The sequence below is a fragment of the Elephantulus edwardii genome, unplaced genomic scaffold, assembly GCF_000299155.1.
Source record: "Elephantulus edwardii isolate Elephantulus edwardi_28Jun2011 unplaced genomic scaffold, EleEdw1.0 scaffold00063, whole genome shotgun sequence".
Taxonomy (NCBI): domain Eukaryota; kingdom Metazoa; phylum Chordata; class Mammalia; order Macroscelidea; family Macroscelididae; genus Elephantulus; species Elephantulus edwardii.
The window spans coordinates 15,767,560-15,777,369 of record NW_006399813.1 but is presented as its reverse complement, the minus strand read 5'-3'; the positions used below and the strand labels follow the sequence as shown (position 1 = coordinate 15,777,369).

The following is a 9,810-nucleotide window of genomic DNA, read 5'->3' as shown; positions in this document are numbered from 1 at the left end:
CTTCGTCTGACATACTTTGGACATGTTGCCAGGAGGGACAGGTCCTTGGAGAGGGACATCATGCTTGGGAGGGTGGAGGGACAGCGCAGGAGGGGAAGACCCTCTATGAGATGGATTGATTCGGTGACTGGGGTAATTGGGATGGGTGTGTCAGAGGCGGTGGGGTTGGCGCGGGATAGAGCAGGATTTAGGGCTGTTGTGCATAGGGTCGCTATGAGTCGGAAACGACTCGAGGGCACATAACAACAACAATATGGCAGACTAGTTGCTTAACAAACAGATCCACCTGAATTTGTTTTAAATTCAGGACAAAATGTAAAAAACAACTTTGTGAATATTCTCTGGAAACTGAACAAAAAAGGCCATTTTTTTTGAGGGGAGAGCCTGAAGCAAATTACTGGCCTGGGGCAAATTACTGGTCCCTAGGTTTTGTGTCTTTAATGAGAGTGCAGGCAGCTCAGAGGCAGCAACAGTATCAGGCAGTTAAAATTTTAACAGAAAATAATCTTTCAGGGCAGAGAAATCAGGGAAAAGAAACCTGGATCAACAAGAACTTCCAGAGAGTAGGTGGGGACACTAGACACAGTCCGACTCCTAAAAGGCCCGGGAATCTACTTACAAAAGATCTCATTGAAAACCTCATGAAGCACAGTCCTACTCCTACACAAGTGGAAGAGCTACAAGTCAGAACTGACACAAAGGCAAGTGGTTTTGTTTAATAATATGTTTAAACTGGGTCCATGTCTCTGACTGACCAAACAATGACTAGAAATCAGGGGACAGGAGGAAGAGTTACTTTAAGTTAAGGTAATCAGCCATAGAAGAATACGCATGCTGTAATTCCATTTATATGAATGTCCAGAATAACAAACCTATAGAGACAAAAAATAGTTCATGGGTTGGATGAGGGGCAAATGGGAAGTCGCTGTTAATAGGTATCATGTTTCTTTTTGAAGTAATAAGCATATCCTAAAGTTAGAGAAATAAACAAAGGAAAGATTTTTTAAAAAATATCCTAAACTTAGAAAAGTAGTGATGGCTGTACAACTCTGTAAATACGGAAAAAATAACAGTGTGATTTAAATGGAAAAAAAAAAGAAATATGAATTAAGCTGTTTTTAAATTTTCCAAAAAATAAAGGACCCCAAAGATGCATAATACTGAAATACAAATGCACAATATTGAACACACAAATAATTGAGGTCCCAGAAGGCAAAGAAAAAGAGAGCTTTTGGCAGAAGACTATTTTAAGAAGTAATGGCAGAAAATTTCCAAATTTAGTCAAATTCACTAATTCAAAAAGCTCAGAGAACCTCAAACAGGCTAATTGTGAAGAGAAGCATGGTAGACACATTATAGTAAAACTGCTGACGACCAAAGAATGAGGAAATCCTGAAAATATCCATTACCATATATGGAAATGATAGTTTAAATGACTTGAGGCTTCTTAAACTACAGAACAATCTTTTCAAGTAATCAAAGACAAAAAGCTGTCAACCCAGAATTGTATATCCAGAAAAATAAAAATGATTATTTAAGATGAATCATCAAAAATCTAAAGAACAGCTATACTAAGAACTGACTTGACAGAATTGGAACTGCACCATAGGATTTCTGAGATGACACATCTTTATTGGGGCAGATGTCTTCACCTTTCTCCCAAGGAATGGCTAGTAAATTCAAATCGCAGATCATTTAGTTAGCAGTCCAACTCTTAACCCAACACTCTTGGTACCAGCAGCCAGGAAATGAAAAGACAGATTGCACTGGGAAAGTCTGCTGTCAGAAACCTCTCCAACGTACTGAAGAACAACTACGTCAGTCTGGAAACTAAGGTGTGTCTGATCCAGGCCATAGTCTTTGCAATTACTTATTATTCATCAGAGAGCTGTACAAAGACTAGGGATAATAGAAGGAGAATTGATGCCCTTGAGCTATGATGCTGGAGTAGAGTATTGAATGTACGTACCATGGACTGCTAGGAAAACAAACAGGTTCGCCCTAGAGAGGGTGAAACCAGGCTGTTCCTTGGAGGTAAGGATTCCGAAGCTTTATCTGACATACTTTGGACATGTTGCAAAGAGGGACAAGTTGGAGAGGGGCATTATGCTTGGGATAGTGGAGGGAAAGCGCAAGAGAGGGAGACCCTCAATAAGATGGATTGATTCAGTGACTGGGGTAAAGGGATAGTTGTGTCAGAGACAATAAGCTTGGCAAAGGATAGAGCAGGATTTAGGGCTGTTGTCCACAGGTTCACTGTGAGTTGCAGGCGACTTGACAGCACATAACAACCACTACCTCATTTTTATAAGATTTTGTTTTTTTCCATAAAATATTAAGTGGGGTTTTTTTCCCCTTTATGGGTTTATAAGAATATACAGAAATACATTTGTTAAGGAACATTAATTGGTTGCTTTATCTAAACCTATCAAAGTTTTTGAGATGATAAAATGAGTAATGTATCAGATTAATAAAAAGGTTACCAAATAAAAAAGGTTACCCCAAAATGAAGTATTTTCACAAATATCATTAAAGTGTCAGTTTGATAGATGTTGTATGTACTGTTGAGTTGCAATTAACTCACAGCTGACTCTACAGTGGGTTTTCAGAGGCAGTAATCTCATGGGAGGAGAAGGCCCATCCTTCTCCTGTGGTGCAGCTGGTGATTTGAACTGTGTGCCATTCGGATTGCAGAGCAGCTTCTTGGCCCTAGGCTAGCAGTGCTCCCTAGTTTGAAAGTTATCTCATAAAAAAATATGACACTTTATTGTAGTAAAGTTTGTAAATGTTCTATGTAAATTGTTATTTTTCAGATGACAAAGAAAACTACCTTTGTGTCCCCCCACCACCACTTTCGATATGCTGACTGAAGCCCAACTTTAAAGCAACATGAAGCTTTATGTGACAAGTGGTTCTTCCACTCTTTAAACGACTATAAAACTTTATAAGCAAGGATAAGAATTTTTAGTTCTTATGAAGCCCTAAGAGAACTCATACAAAAGGGCATACAGTTTCATGAGGTTCAGTGAATAAATATTGAAGAAATTAGAGGTGACTGGCTTCCAGATCCAGAATCTAGTATCAAGTTCAAATTATGGTGAAAATGAAAGGCTTAGGAACACCAGGTGATATCATGTTGCATTCTTTCCCACTTGAAACTGGTATATTTCCCCTGCTGTTTTCTTTTTGAGCTGATAAAAATCATCAATATAATTTTTATTTGTCTTACAAACTAAAAATTATTTACTCAGTCCTATACAAAACTGAGTAGAGATAATATAATTGCAGTTATAAGCCGGAAGACAGTGAATCCCTCTCCTTGTCTAACTTCTCTAAATTCAGCAACAGAAATAAAGCTAATTTAGAAACTCAAACTCAAAAGGCACAAATGGGTCCAAGGCCATCTCCATCTTTTTGGATTCTTTCCTACTCGGAAATTCAAACAACTGGAAGTTAGATAATAGGATACAATAGTAATTGTGTTTCTTTTTCAAACCTGAATTAGAGAAAATAGATGCATTATGGAGTATGGTCTCCAAAGGTATCAGATATACCAAATACCCATTTCCTTCAAACAAACTCTAGAATTTTGGAGTATTAGACATCTTTAATAAAAACTCACAAATGCATCCTAAAACCTATGTTGGCACTCAAAGACAAAGGAAAATAAGAAAAACACAAAGTGTTCTTTGAGTATACAATGTATGATACATGAACTTCCCATAAGATTTTGTGTATATGGAAAAGATCATTATTATCAAAAGTAATGCAAGAGCATTCTAACTGGTCTAAATTCAGGAAACACATCCAAGGGCTTACTACTATGTTCTTAGATGCCAAAGAGTAACAGCAGAGTTGGCTCTCCTGCCAAAGTTGTCCTGAGAGGAAGGGACAGAGGACATGTTACTACCTCGTAGGCATCAGAACTGCTGACTGTTGTTCCATGCTCCCTGACACAGCTATGATGCCTTTGCTGCAGGGAACCTGCACCTCGCTTGAGTTCTCTGTGCTGCTGCAAGGCAGCAGCTCAAAGGATGTGGGCTCCTGCATGCACCACAAAGACTTTGGAAACCAAGTTCTTCTTGCCAGCAGCTGCTCCTTCCATCAAGAAGAGAGAGGTAGCAGTCAATGTCCACCATGAAGCAAAGATGAGGATCTTATAGCTTAGGCCGGTGAGGACAAGGCCAAGGGGCTGTCCTTAACCATCCAGGAAGAACTGACCTCACTATGCTTTTTGAGATGACACTTGTAATCAATGGCTGTTGAGGGAGACTGAGGGAGATTCACTCTCGATTCTAGTAAGGCACTGAGATTGGGGGGGGGGCGCAGAGCTCCCTTCTGAAGAATTGCCTTGCACCACACACGGCTCAGGGGGTTCTTGGATCCTGGAGATCAAGGTCATTCACTTGTTTATCATAGGTCTTGTTCACATGGATGGTGCTGAAGGCAGCAAAATTTCCTTAACTCTAAGAAGCTCTATGCTGTAGGCTCTCATTGGCTCAGCTGCTGCTGGCCCAACTGGGACTCAGAGGAATCCCCCCTACAGTCCCAGCCACCAGGAGGGGGCTGCTTGTTGGCAGAGCCTTTGGTCCAGTGCCACCATCAACAATGTTGTTGCCTCTGCCACTTCTTTCTGTCCGAGCAGCCAGAGCAGTCCTGGAGCCCAAAGCCACCTGACCCTGGCTGTGCCTCTGCAGCCACTTTTTTACCATCGCCTGCTGCTCCTTCTGCATCAAGTAACCTTCAGACAACTCTGGGTGCCCATCCAGGAAATTTCCTCCTCTCTGAAATCCAGGCTAGGGGTTATCATGGCTGTAGACACTACTTTGGTTGCTTCTCAGCCCTTTGATCTTGCCCACGGCTTTCTAGCTGGGCCTGCACGTGCCTCCCACTAGTACTCCCACTCTTTTTCTGGCCCAAGAGTGGCTGGCGTGAACCTCACCCCCTTGTCATGCCACTCCTGCTCCACCTGCAAAGCTGCCTCTGCTTCTGCTGCTGCCAGAGTGGACCACTGTGAACCAGAGGGAGGGAAGGACATGCCCCTGGGAGAGGTGAGTGGTGGGGGGAGGAAGATGCTTATCCTAAAGAGTCAAAGTCCGGCCCAGGATCCCTGAAAGTCTGCGGACTGCTGATCCTGGGAATCAGACTAGAAGTGGGACACACACCTTATTCCTAGGCCACTCCCCTCTGCTTTTCTTCTCCACTTCCACAGCCCTCCTTGGTCCTTCCACGGAGTCCAAGTATGAATGAAGAAGTGTTGATGTTCTGCAAGGATCAGAACCCAGAAGCTGACTCCGAGGAGATGAAGATGCTCAGGGGCAGTCAGGTGCTTTTTCTTGGATGTGACCCGGTGATTTTCTGGATTCCTGGCACTGCCCACCAGCACTGCCAAGCACCATGTGTGCATTTAGTAAATACCAGTGGAACTGAATTTTCCAAAATTAGCAAATAAGTTCTCCAGGTGAATAATTCATGAGTTTAACCAAATTTGCGGACTTTCCAAATGGAGGAAAGGAATAGGGAGATAAAACGCAGTTACATGAATGAGGGAGACCCTGCCTTAAAAGGGCAAATGGCAGGGGGCTTAGGGCTTTCTTCCAATCAGTCCTGGATTTTTTTTTGTTCTTTCTCTCCTCTTCCTGAATGATTTATCACTTCTTTCTTTCCCCCCTGTTTAGCCCCACAGGACCACAAGTCCTAACGTTATGATCCACGTTCTGAGACCTGGGACTAGGAGCTGGCATTTAAGGATTTCTCCACTATGTGCAGCTTTTCTTTCTCCTGTCCTGGGGATGCTCAGGATCTGTCTTATTTCAGCTAGTTAAGCTGAGAAGAACACGTTTTCCCTCAGGCTTTTTCCAAGCCTACTGACTGGTAATACCCGCCAGAAAAATGGTACAGACTGGTTATCCTTCCTTGAACTCCAAGGGAGTCCTCCTCTGCAGAAAAAAAAAAGCAGCTGGAGCACCATCCTGGTCCCTGGGAAACCAAACCACCTGGAAATGCTCTTAAAGAATACTGGTGGTCCTGGTGATTAAATAAGAGCTGCAGATAAAGAACTTAACAGGTACCCAGTTCCTCAACTGCCTTGATCCTGGAGGGGTCCTCAGAGCTAAGCAGGCAAAGTATGCTGAGGACTTGCTGTGTGGCAACCACTTTAAAGTAATCTATTAATTTAGACTCTCAACAAATCCATGAGGGAGGGACTTCTTTGATCTAATTTTATAAATGAAGAGATACAGAGAAGTCAAGTGTCTTCTGACAGTGAATCAAAGTATAGAATATTGGTAGTTTGGAGATATTGGCTACTGAAGGGTGAAGATTATTAAAAAGGAAATAGGTCCTTTTTTCCTCATCTCACCATGGGGAGGGGGGAGGTATGCATCTGTTCTTGTCTCTTACAGAATATCTTTCTCTTCTTCCTGCCATTAACTTTTCTGCCAGTATCTCTGGTAATGAACCAGCCCTGGAGATCTTTTAGAACCCTAACAAGGTGCTCTCTGCATTAATCAATGTCCTTTCCTTGTTGGCTTTCTTTTTGTTTGTATCACTAGTAGTCTATTCTGGGCTAGTCTGGTTTGTCACCCAAAGAGACCCCAGAGATTCAGACCAGTCTTGTTTTTCCATCCCTCTCCACTGTGTGGTATTGAGCACATTTCTGCACAAAGATTTTCTTTCTTGTTTTAGGAAATCCATTAAATCCAAAACATGAAGAAACTGAGGATTTCTACTAACTTCTGCAATATATCACCTGGTCCAGAAGCAGCACTTTGATGCCCTGACACCTTAACCCAGGTGTTTATAAGATTTTTATGAGTTAAATAAGTATTAATCTCATTAAGTTAGACAAAAAGTAATTTTCATCTCCTTAGACCTTCACTTCCTAAGAGTTTCCAAACCAAGGTAAAGATTAAAACACATTGTATTTTATTTTTAAATTGTTTTAAAGGCTGTACCCTACACAAGGAATTTGGCTGATAGGGTCAGAGTGGCTAAAATCTTGCCTGTTTTTCTTTAACCAAACCACGTGGCTTAGGGGATGTCTACCCAGAGAAATCTGTATTGAGGTAGACAAGAGGGAGGGCCCTACTGAAAGATGTGATAAAAGTTAGTTGTTCAATATCTAATCAGTGCATATTAGTATGGATTAGTATGTACCCTTCTAAAAACCAAGTAAATGAAAAAACAGGGTGTTTTCATTTTCTATTTGGTAATATTATTTTATTACTAATTAATAAATTTTCTATTTCTTCATTTCATTTACGATTTCATCTTTTGTTTTTTTAAATCAGAATATATTACTTACACAAACATACCTAATTTTATGCAATATTAATGAGAAGTAATGCAGAGTCTCCTGCGTTAATAGAAAGAATACTAGATTGAAACAGATTTTTATTTTTCTTTTGTGATCAAGCCAATGCAATAACTCAATTAGTGCTTGATTCAGCAGGACTTAGACTAAAACTGAACAATATCGAGAATATTAGCATGACCCTTGCATGTTAAGGATGACATGCAAACTTGTAAAGTATTCCATATTTTTGAACACTTGAACAGATCCATCTCAAAAGAAGAAATCATTTTAAAAAATGGAAAAAGAATGAACACTCCTAGAGTCATTCTATGAAGCAAGCATAACACTAATACTAAAACCAAACAAAAACATGACCAAAAATGAAAACTACAGACCAATACTTCTCATGAACATAGACTCAAAAATCCCTTAAAAAATCCTGGTCAACAGAACCCAACAGAACATAAAAAAATAACTCATCATGACCAAGTAGGATTCATAACAGGAATGCAGGGTTGGTTCAACTAAGAAAAACAATGTCATTCATCATATTAATAAAGCAAAGAACAAGAATCACATGATGCTACCAATTGAGGCAGAGAACACCTTCGACAAAATCCAACATCCCTTCTTGACTAAAACACTCAGTAAAATAGGAATAGAGAGGAATCGCCATTATATATATATAGTGAAAAAGAGATACATAAAACCAAGAGCCAACATCCTTTTGAATAGAGATACAAAAGACATTTTCCTCATGAACGGAAACCAGGCATGAATAGGAGGAATGAACACTGTGAAAATGACATTCCAATGCTGTCGTTGTATATTATCAAATCAGAACCAACCCATAGCTGACCCTCCAGCGGGTTTCCAGAGACAGTTAATTACACTAGAGGAGAATAACCGTCTTTTCCTGCAGAGCAGCTGGTGGATTTGAACTGTGTGTCTTCAGGATTATACGAAAGCTTCTTTCCACTAGACCAGCAGTGTTCTAATATAGATATTAAATTTATTCTTCAAGGAGACAGAAATGGCAATTTCCAGACTGATTTGGAAAGAAAAGAGACCCAAAATAAACAAAGCTCTTCTGGGAAACAAAAATTAAGTAGGAAGCATCTTCTCTCATTCCTTGATCTCAAAATATAATACACCGCCATAGTAATCAAACAGCATGGTATTGGTATAACGACAGATACATATGACAATAGAAGTGAGAATCCAAACATAAACCTATCAACCTACAGTCAACTGATTTGACAAGGAAACAAAAGCCATTAAATAGAGAAAAGACAACATCTTTAACAAATGATGCTGACAAAATAGGACATCTACCTGTAGAAACTTCAAACATGATTCACATCTCACACCATATAAAAATAGCAACCCACAGTGTATCAGAGTCATAGAGGTAAAACTCAAAACTATACCGATTTTCAAAGACAAAATGGGAACAAATTTAGAAGTCTTAGCATAAATAGGCTTGCTAACATAAGCAAAAATGCACAACCTGGAGAAGATAAAATCGACGAGTGGGACATTTCCATTCTTAAAAATCCATCCTTGTGTACATCAAAAACTTTCTCCAATGAAGTAAAAAGAAAGCCCATAGACTTGGAAAATAATTTGCAACATTTTACACAAAGGTCTCAAAAGTAAAGCTTACAGAGTACTACAGGCACTCCATAAGGAAGACTGATAACCCAATCACAAAATGGGCAAAAGACATGTAAAAAGTCTTCACAAAGGAGGACATTTGGCTGACCAAGAAACATGAGAAAATGGTCAAAATCACTGGTAAGCAGAGATCGGAATCAAAACAACTATAAGATCTCACCTGACCATTATTAAAAATGGTAGCAGTGGCAAAATTTAACAGGACTTAATAAATGTTGGATCATTTAATATCAACCTTCAATATGGGTTGAGGCTCAAGAGCAAGAAGACTAAGATTCTCACCACTGGACCAATTGGCAGCATCAGGATGGATGATGAAGAGATTGAGATTCTTCACAGCTTTAGTTTGCTTGGCTCCACAGTCAACACTCTGCACCAGCAGCCAGGAAATTAAAAGACTTATTGCGATGGGACAGTCTGCTGTTAGGGATCCCTCCAAAGTACTGAAAAGCAATGGAGTCACTCTGGAGACTAAGGTGTGTCTGATACAGGCCATGGTCTTTGCAATCACTTGTTATGTGTTAGAGAGTTGGACAATGACTAGGGAGGATAGAAGGAGAATTGATGCCTTTGAGCTGTGGTGCTGGAGAAGTGTACTGTGTACCATGGACTGCTAAGAAAACAAATAGATTCATCCTGTTGTTATGTGCCATCGAGTCGTTTGCAACTCATAGCGACCCTATGTACAAGAGCTCTAAACGCTGTTCTATCCTGTGCCAACCTAGCTATCTCAAACGCACTTACTCCAACCGCTCCAGTCACAGAATCGATCCATCTCATCGAAGGTCTTCCTCTCCTTCGCCACCCCTCCACTCTGCAAACGTGATGTCCCTCTC

At 40.4% G+C, this 9,810-nt stretch overlaps 1 protein-coding gene across 1 annotated transcript in view; it reads right to left on the bottom strand.

Annotated features, from left to right (window-relative positions):
* DTL (denticleless E3 ubiquitin protein ligase homolog (Drosophila)) overlaps positions 1 to 9,810 on the bottom strand; it is an 85,172-nt gene that overhangs the window by 53,361 nt on the left and 22,001 nt on the right. The window lies entirely within an intron of this gene.